Source organism: Diadema antillarum, unplaced genomic scaffold, assembly GCF_040938485.1.
Source record: "Diadema antillarum isolate AM-2024a unplaced genomic scaffold, OU_Dant_1.0 seq00000015_RagTag, whole genome shotgun sequence".
Classification (NCBI taxonomy): Eukaryota; Metazoa; Echinodermata; class Echinoidea; order Diadematoida; family Diadematidae; genus Diadema; species Diadema antillarum.
The window spans coordinates 385,385-393,690 of NW_027271135.1; positions in this window are offsets into that span (position 1 = coordinate 385,385).

Sequence of the window (8,306 nt, forward strand, 5' to 3'; positions counted from 1 at the left end):
AAAATTTCAATCATAATTATGAGTGGATTGTGAAAATATTAAATAATCAAAGTAGCTTTGCAGGGAAACCTGAGTGGCATATCATTATTAACTTTAAAAACACTCCAGGCACTCTCTTTTTAGCTTATCATGGTTTCTCACTCACTATGACAATTAAAGAAACCAAGCGAAATTTCTCTTTATTCATAACCACCGAATTTCGACCATCTCCCACATTCGAAACATCCCAAGCTGGATTGTTCTCATGGCCGGCGGAACCGTGGGGGCCGTGGGGGCTCGGGGGCCCCCACACTTTTTGTGCACCATACAAAGGAATACATTAGGTGTCATGACTTTGGGCCCCCACACTTTTTTTTTTTAACCCGGAAGTACGTAAGTGGCACTATACAGTAAATAGATAGAGACCTTGAATAGTGTGAGCGCGGAAAGGTTATGTTTTTCCACTGTAAAGACCTTTTCAGCTGAAAAACCCCGGAAATGGAAGGGGAGAGATGAGCTGAGGACCATTTTTTTTTTTTTTGCTTGTTAGCTCATGAAACCCGGAAGTGTGCCCCACACTTTTTAAAACGCTCCGCCGGCCCTGGTTCTTATGATAACTTTGGATTTGCATGGGTTTCGTTTTGCTTTCAAACTTTTTTACACCCTCTTGCTCCATTTCGTTTTCTCCTTAGGCCTATATGCATGTTCTTTTTACTTTGTGATTATAAGGATGTAGATCTAATGTATACCTCTGCTTTTGCTAAAGGCGTGGGGCCTATACTTATCTATCACAAACCTTGACAAGTTACTTTCATGGTTTTACCTTATACCAGGGATGGATGATTGTCGTTGTTGTTGGTTATAAAGGCGCGCAATTCAAGGTTGAATAACACCTATAATAGGCCTATATCAATGAACTCGCATTAAAGGAGTAATATTATTTTCAAGAATGAAATTAAAACACTGACGATTAAACATTCTGTTTTCTTCTTTTTCTTTCTTTCTTTCTTTCTTTCTTTCTTTTAATCATAATTCTTTCTTTCTTTCTTTCCTTCTTTTTCTTTTTTCTTCTTCTTCTACTGATAATGGTGCAGAGGAAAAACAAGAGATTTAGGGAACCAAAGTCCAAATATGTGTGGATTGAGTGAATGCCTTGCAGCAATAAACAGAACACACAATGGCAGTGAAAGTTTGAGGTAAATCAGATACTAGTAATGCGTTCAAATAATTCCGTATAAAGTTACCGTCATCAGTGGATATTGAAGCTAACTTTTCATGCATGACGTCATTATGTATACATCGTCAATGAGAGTGATTTTAGCATTATATACATAATCTCTGACAATTTGTCCTAAATTTTTTGAGAAAATCATCATGCTCTGCTACAGTAATGCGCAATATGACAGATGTATACGGAAAATGATTACAGTCTTCACCATCATGCGAAGCAAATAAAGTTCAAAATTTGTCTTAAATGTCAAATCGTGCAATAATGTCTCAGAATATTACGAAATAATTTCATACCAACATTTAAAATTGGCTTCTTTTACTTTCAGGATGTATCATCTTATAGGATATAACAAATAAAGACAGAATAAACTGACCAGAAAGAATATAAATTAGTTAGTGGAAAGATGAGCAAAGAAAATGGGATTCCATCTCCCGATGGAATCCCATTTTCTTTGCTCATCTTTCCACTAATAACATCTACGGATATACACAGAATATGATGTTGAGCATGATGTTTTTTTTTTCGCAAATTTTATAAGAAAAATGCAAGAACAGTTTCAACATAAGCAATTACTGCGGCAAAGTTTAAAGAGCAAAACAACAACAACAACAGCAACAGTAACGACACTGTCAAACATCCAAAGCATCCTGTCGACCAGTGTGTTACATGCATGCCAATGCGAGAAACCGGAATGAGATGTTCGTCCATGCTCATAGAGGTCGCTGAATTGGAATTCAACAAATCAATTTGAAATCAATTATGTTGTCCTTACAAAATGTAGCAGTTTTTGAAAACTAGAAAAAAAATAGTTATTGATTTCTCTCAGGATATTATAAACTTTATGTCTTCAGTGCACAAAAAATTGATTGAAATATTGGAACTTTTGTATCAATAATTTGCTTTTTTGACCGTCTGACTGACCTGGGAGCACAATAGATGTTATATAGAAGGGGCGTCATATTATTTCTGGTTTAATTCTTAATGTCTTATCTATCAATAGCCGGCGGAAAAAAATACAGCATAGATAGTACAAAATTGAAGAAACTTACACCTGAACCTATAATTCACCCCACAGAATGATATCTTGCTTTCATTTGATATGCCTTGTCCGCCTTGGACTACTTAACATAACAATGTCTGAATGTCGGGGCTTGGGCATGATTATGTTCATCGTACATGTATATCACTGCCGGCAAACCCGAAGGGACAGCCTGGTGGTAGTGTCACTGCCCGGAAAGCAGTAGATGACAGGTTCGAGTCCCACAGATTATTTTTTTTTTCAGACAATGTTTGTAAATTCACAGATCAGTTGCGATCTTGACAAATTTCATTTGTGGACAAATTGAGGAATCTTGCACCTAATTATGTTGTGTTTTTTTTCTTCAAGTGATTCATTAGTTACCACGACAACGGGAGAACGACGTCAGAGAATGATCCCAGGACTTACTAGTAAATTGCAATTGAACGAGAGGTTGGTTGATTGATTGAATTTACTGCCACTTCATCGGATGGAGCACCCATGATCAGCAGAGCTGGTTTCCATGGGGGTCCACATGAATAACGATAAAATGTACATAGTACATACATCTTGAATAAAAACAAGTATTAGGCATAGAACTATACAAGACACACAGAACAAACTTAAATTCAAAAGTAAAAGACATGTATAACACAGCAATAACTACTAATATGCCGTTTACACATTAGAATAGATTAAAAACGTTGATTCCATCATAATCCCTAAGATATATGAATATATGAATAATATATGATACATTGCACATCATTACATGATTATAGATTGAACAGTTCATTAAACAACAATAAATACGACACGGAAAGAGTAGGCCCGACACAGAAACAGAAAACAAATTAAAAGCAAAATGATAAATTAATGTCAATGAAATAAAATCTATATAAGATTTACTCACTTTTATTATTATTATCATTACTATCTTTATTATTATTATTATTATTATTATTATTATTATTATTATTATTATTATTATTTATTCGGCAATTCAACACACAATACAAGCAGACAGAATACAAGCAGAAAATTGTATTACATTACTAAATTTGATACCATTTTATTAAACATATGTGCATTTTTCAAAAATAATTGATTACCATGGTAACGGGAGAAGACATCAGAGAACAACACTTTACTAATTTACTAGGACTCAATTTGCAATTACGAGTAATTCAACATTTCAAATGTATAGATCTAGTCTGTTTTCTTACATTTTTGGTAAAATTGGAAATATGTGATTAAAAAAAAAAACAATTCGTTACCATCATGACAATGGGACAAGACGTCGGAATTCTATAAAGGGCTCAATGTCCAGTGTATGATATATTGGGCTATGCCTCAGCTGGACTGTTATACACGCGACGAGAAATCATGTTTGTGACAGATGTCCTTGATATTCAACGCGAGCCTGAGTGAAGTGTGTGACGGCTTTTACTCAAAATCAAGAGCGCCAGCTACGATGATTGCTTCGCGTAAGAGATTAGTGGCGGTCAAAGCCGGGCTATTTGGGTAGTTGATAGAGCCGAAATGGGGAGGGGGGCGGGTTTCCCAGGTTCCCCCCCCCCCCCCCCCCCTCCAGATCTCGGCCGTCGACCACACATTGCCTATGATGTAATCTAAAATACCATTAAGTTAATCTTTCCAAAAAAAAAATCATTATTTATGCTAAATTATGCTAATTTATGCATAATGATGCATGAAATCAGACTATTTGGTATAAATCACAAAAATAAAGCTCAAAACAGGCACATTTTTTGTGTAAATATTCTGCTTAGTGTCCTTAGCAAATGTAATAAAAGAATTGTGATATCAGAAAAGATTCTTAAGTATCTTATTGTTTTTTTGAATTTCTTATGTATTTCGTTGTTTTTTCGACTTTATGTTTTCCATTGTTTTTTCGATGAAATCTGTTCGCGACATCGCTCCAAGCAAGAAATATGTTATTCATTGATTTTAATCAATAAAACACCAAAATAATCATGCTTTTATGAAATTTGCCTGTAAGTACAGTTTGCATTGAAATTGTACACGAATTTACGTTTTTGAGCAATTTTTGGTCTGTAATGCATGTATATTACATATTTATGTGTAACTTCGGAACCGCGCTCCCGGGCGTCGCAAATTTGGTGTCACTAAAGATGCGGGAGACTCGAAAGAACTAAGTCATGAAACGTCGCGGTGACAGCTTTTTGCGATTGCGATACATCGCGCGGAACTGTAAGTACAGTTTGCATTGAAATTGTACACGAATTTACGTTTTTGAGCAATTTTTGGTCTGTAATGCATGTACATATTTATGTGTAACTTCGGAACCGCGCTCCCGGGCGTCGCAAATTTGGTGTCAATAAAGATGCGGGAGACTCGAAAGAACTAAGTCATGAAACGTCGCGGTGACAGCTTTTTGCGATTGCGATACATCGCGCGGAACTGTAAGTACAGTTTGCATTGAAATTGTACACGAATTTACGTTTTTGAGCAATTTTTGGTCTGTAATGCATGTACATATTTATGTGTAACTTCGGAACCGCGCTCCCGGGCGTCGCAAATTTGGTGTCAATAAAGATGCGGGAGACTCGAAAGAACTAAGTCATGAAACGTCGCGGTGACAGCTTTTTGCGATTGCGATACATCGCGCGGAACGTCGAGCCCCCCCCCCCCCCCCCCGCCTAGTTAGGATTAAAGGGATCGCATAGTTTGGTTTAAGACCTTATTTCAGGTTTCTAACAATATTTGGTGAGATAATGAAAAACCTCTTATGAAATATGAAAGAGCATGTAATTCCATGAGGAATTCAATGTTTATTGGATGAAAATTGGTTTTGAAATGGCTGACATATCCAAAGCAGAGCGATTCTATAATAAAGTGTGGGACCCACATTTTATTACGATCACTTTGTTTTACTTTTTTTTTTTGGATGTTTCAGTCATTCCAAACACGATTTTCATCAAATAAACTTTGAATTATTCTTGAAAATGGTATGCTCTGTACTATTTCATAAGTGTTTTCTTGGTATCTCGCAAAAACTTAAAAGCCCAATTTTCATCTCCATCAATACTGTACCATCCCTTTAACAGAAATATGTATTAGGAGGGATATATCTCTTCGCAATTGTGCAAAATTTATGTGCAGGTTCTATTGCATTCTGGCACTGATGTTCCATGCTCCAAGCCGGTCATCTACAGAGGAGTTGGGGTATGACAAACACAGAAGAGATTTTTATTATTATTACTTTTGGGAACGCAATTTTCAGTTGTTAAGAGGAAATTAATTTTAGAAATTCTGTATATCGAACTTGGTGGTAATATGGCACAGAATAAATCTTTCCCCTTTTCTTGAAATCGAATATAGGTACGGATACCTCCTTTCAACCTTTCTTGCGCACATAATTATTTGGTTTGCCAAGTTGAAAGTTAAATCTTTTGGCTTAAATAAAAATTGGCTACCGCGTGCCTCTGCCTCTGCCTATACTTGATAAGTATCTTAAAGTTAAAGATGTACACATAATTGTTTTTGATGATGCTGTTCACATGTCCTGTTCTCTGCAGCATGCTGCCGAGAATACTGAAGGGACAGCCAACTGCTGTTTGCTTTCATGGATTTGTAGTGATTGAGGTATGATGCACACTTAAACAGTTCAAGTGTTGTCTTTTTTAAACCCCAATTAACCGGTGCTTAGGTATTGTATGCCTCTCCACAGCACGGAGCATGGGTACAAAGTAGCGATTCTTGTTTCTTCCTGTGACCAGGGCCGACGCAACGGGGGGTGGGGGGGGGGGTGCTCCCCCCCCCCCCACTTTTATTTATTTATTTATTTATTTTTTTTTTTGCATAAGATAGCCACATAGGAAATCATTTGGTCTACCCACTTGAACCCCTTTCTTTACCCTGGAAGTGGTACCCAAAAATTTGGATAAGCTTTTTCTGGCCAGCTGATGAAACCCGGAAGTGGCACCTTGGTCCAGAAATCTAAATTGCCCCCCCCCCTCCAAAAAAAAAAGGTCCCGAAATTTCCAATTGTGTCACTTGAGCAAAGACTAGCAGTGTATTCGCTGGTTTTTGTACGCATGCGCGTGGACACGGTATACAGGGGCATGGTCGTCTGCTACCACTGTGCAGAATCAGATTCGTAGTGGACGACTCTTACTGAAATTGAAATATTGTTTATTAGGTCTTTTTTAATATGGATACACAAATGGGTCAGTTTGGGTTAGTCCTTCCCAAACTTCTCATCAACGATCATCAACAAAGTTCTTAGGATTGACAATAATATTAACAATAAAAATTCGTGGAAGACACATATTGATGATATATCTGTCATACAATATCTTGTAATAAATGGTGTCATAAATAAAGTTAAGTTTTATTTCCCCAGCGCCCCACCCACCCCCTTATGTGCTTTATCATGCAACTTTGATTCTGTCTTATCTTCATTTCATTTCATTTATTTCATTTCCAACAACATTTTCATACACAAAATAACACAACATCAATGCAATGTAGTAACAAAGAAAAATACGTGAAGTTGACAATACTACGCATCACAAAAGCAAAGTAAACAATGAAAATTGAATTGAAACTAAAGTTGCAGGAAATGGAGGAGACATGCTAAAAAGCTAAGCTTCACTACGATATACCTTAGGGAAACTTGATAGACTGTTACGTTAAAAAAAAAGGAGAAAAAAGAAAACAGCCCTTGGTATAATTTGCAATGTATACCTTGCAGATCTCATACTGACGTTTTGTTTTTTGAAAACAAAATTTTAAAAGGTGACTGATCTTTATCATTATCATCTTTGTCAATTCATGTATAAATTCAGCAACAATTTATTACCTCCCATTTTCACTGGCACGTTTGTGAAAAACAACTCCTTCCACAGATACCCAACTCGTCATTCTAATGAATTTCATTTGCCTTTAACCAGGACTATATTTACTCATTCCACATTTACTTTTGTTGGATCAAACTTTTGGAATATACTTATGTAGGGCCTAATATCTTGAAATGGCCCCGAGTTTGAATCGTTTTAAAATTAAGTTAAAGAATATTGTTTAGATATTTACAAAAATTCATTTGAACTTCATCATTAAATATGATTTTTTTTAATATACATATTCAAAAATAAAAAAGAACAAATTCCCGCTGATTTCCCAATGATTGCAATTGTACCAGAACATTTTTAATTGTAATTTTCTTTGACATTATGCGTATTTGTGATTCCTTTCTTGACTGTGACTCCTTTCATCTATCACTTTTTGTTTTCACTATTGACATTGTGTGTGTGTGTTTTTTTTTAAACCATGTTATCAGTTCCTCTACTTCTTCTCTCTCTCTCTCTTCTTTCCTATTCTATTTTCTGCATGACAGCGACTTAGTAATGGGATTTGTCTGGGTGTTTGTCTAGAGCTTAATGAACAAATATGGAAGATCAATGATATGTAAAACTGTTTTACTATACTGTATACATGCTTTGGAGGAATGCACCCTAAAAGCATTGATTTTTTTTTAGCGTTTCTCCCCATCTCCTGCATTTTCTAAACCTCAGAATGCTTTTTGTGTTTTTTCTTTTTCATCTTATCAATGGTATATCCATAAATTTCTTTGGTCAAGTTTACATCCTATAGAACTCGACATGCGGTATAAAATCACCGCCGCCGCCGCTTGAAAGGGTCAAGCAAACCTACATCTTCTCAACAGCGCAAAGAAGAAAGAGTCTTTTCAAACTGTCTGGTCTAGCGATGGCCGAGTAATCGCTAAAAGTCGCGGCCAAAAACGGAAGAACAATAAACAAAGTAATTCGAAATGAGCATGACTTAAATGCACTGTAAACTGCTGACAGCTAGCCAGTTTAGATAAGCTGACTATTCATGTCTATCAGCTCACGCCTAAACTTTTCTAATCTTATAACAAACATTTTAATCTCATTTTTTTTTTTACATTGTGTTATTTCAATTCATATTTTTGGGGTTTTTTGTTTGCTTGTTTTTTCATTAAGACATAATTCCATGTCAAATGCTTTCCAAATATCCTTGTATTTTTTGTGAGAAATCTGTGAGATATAACCA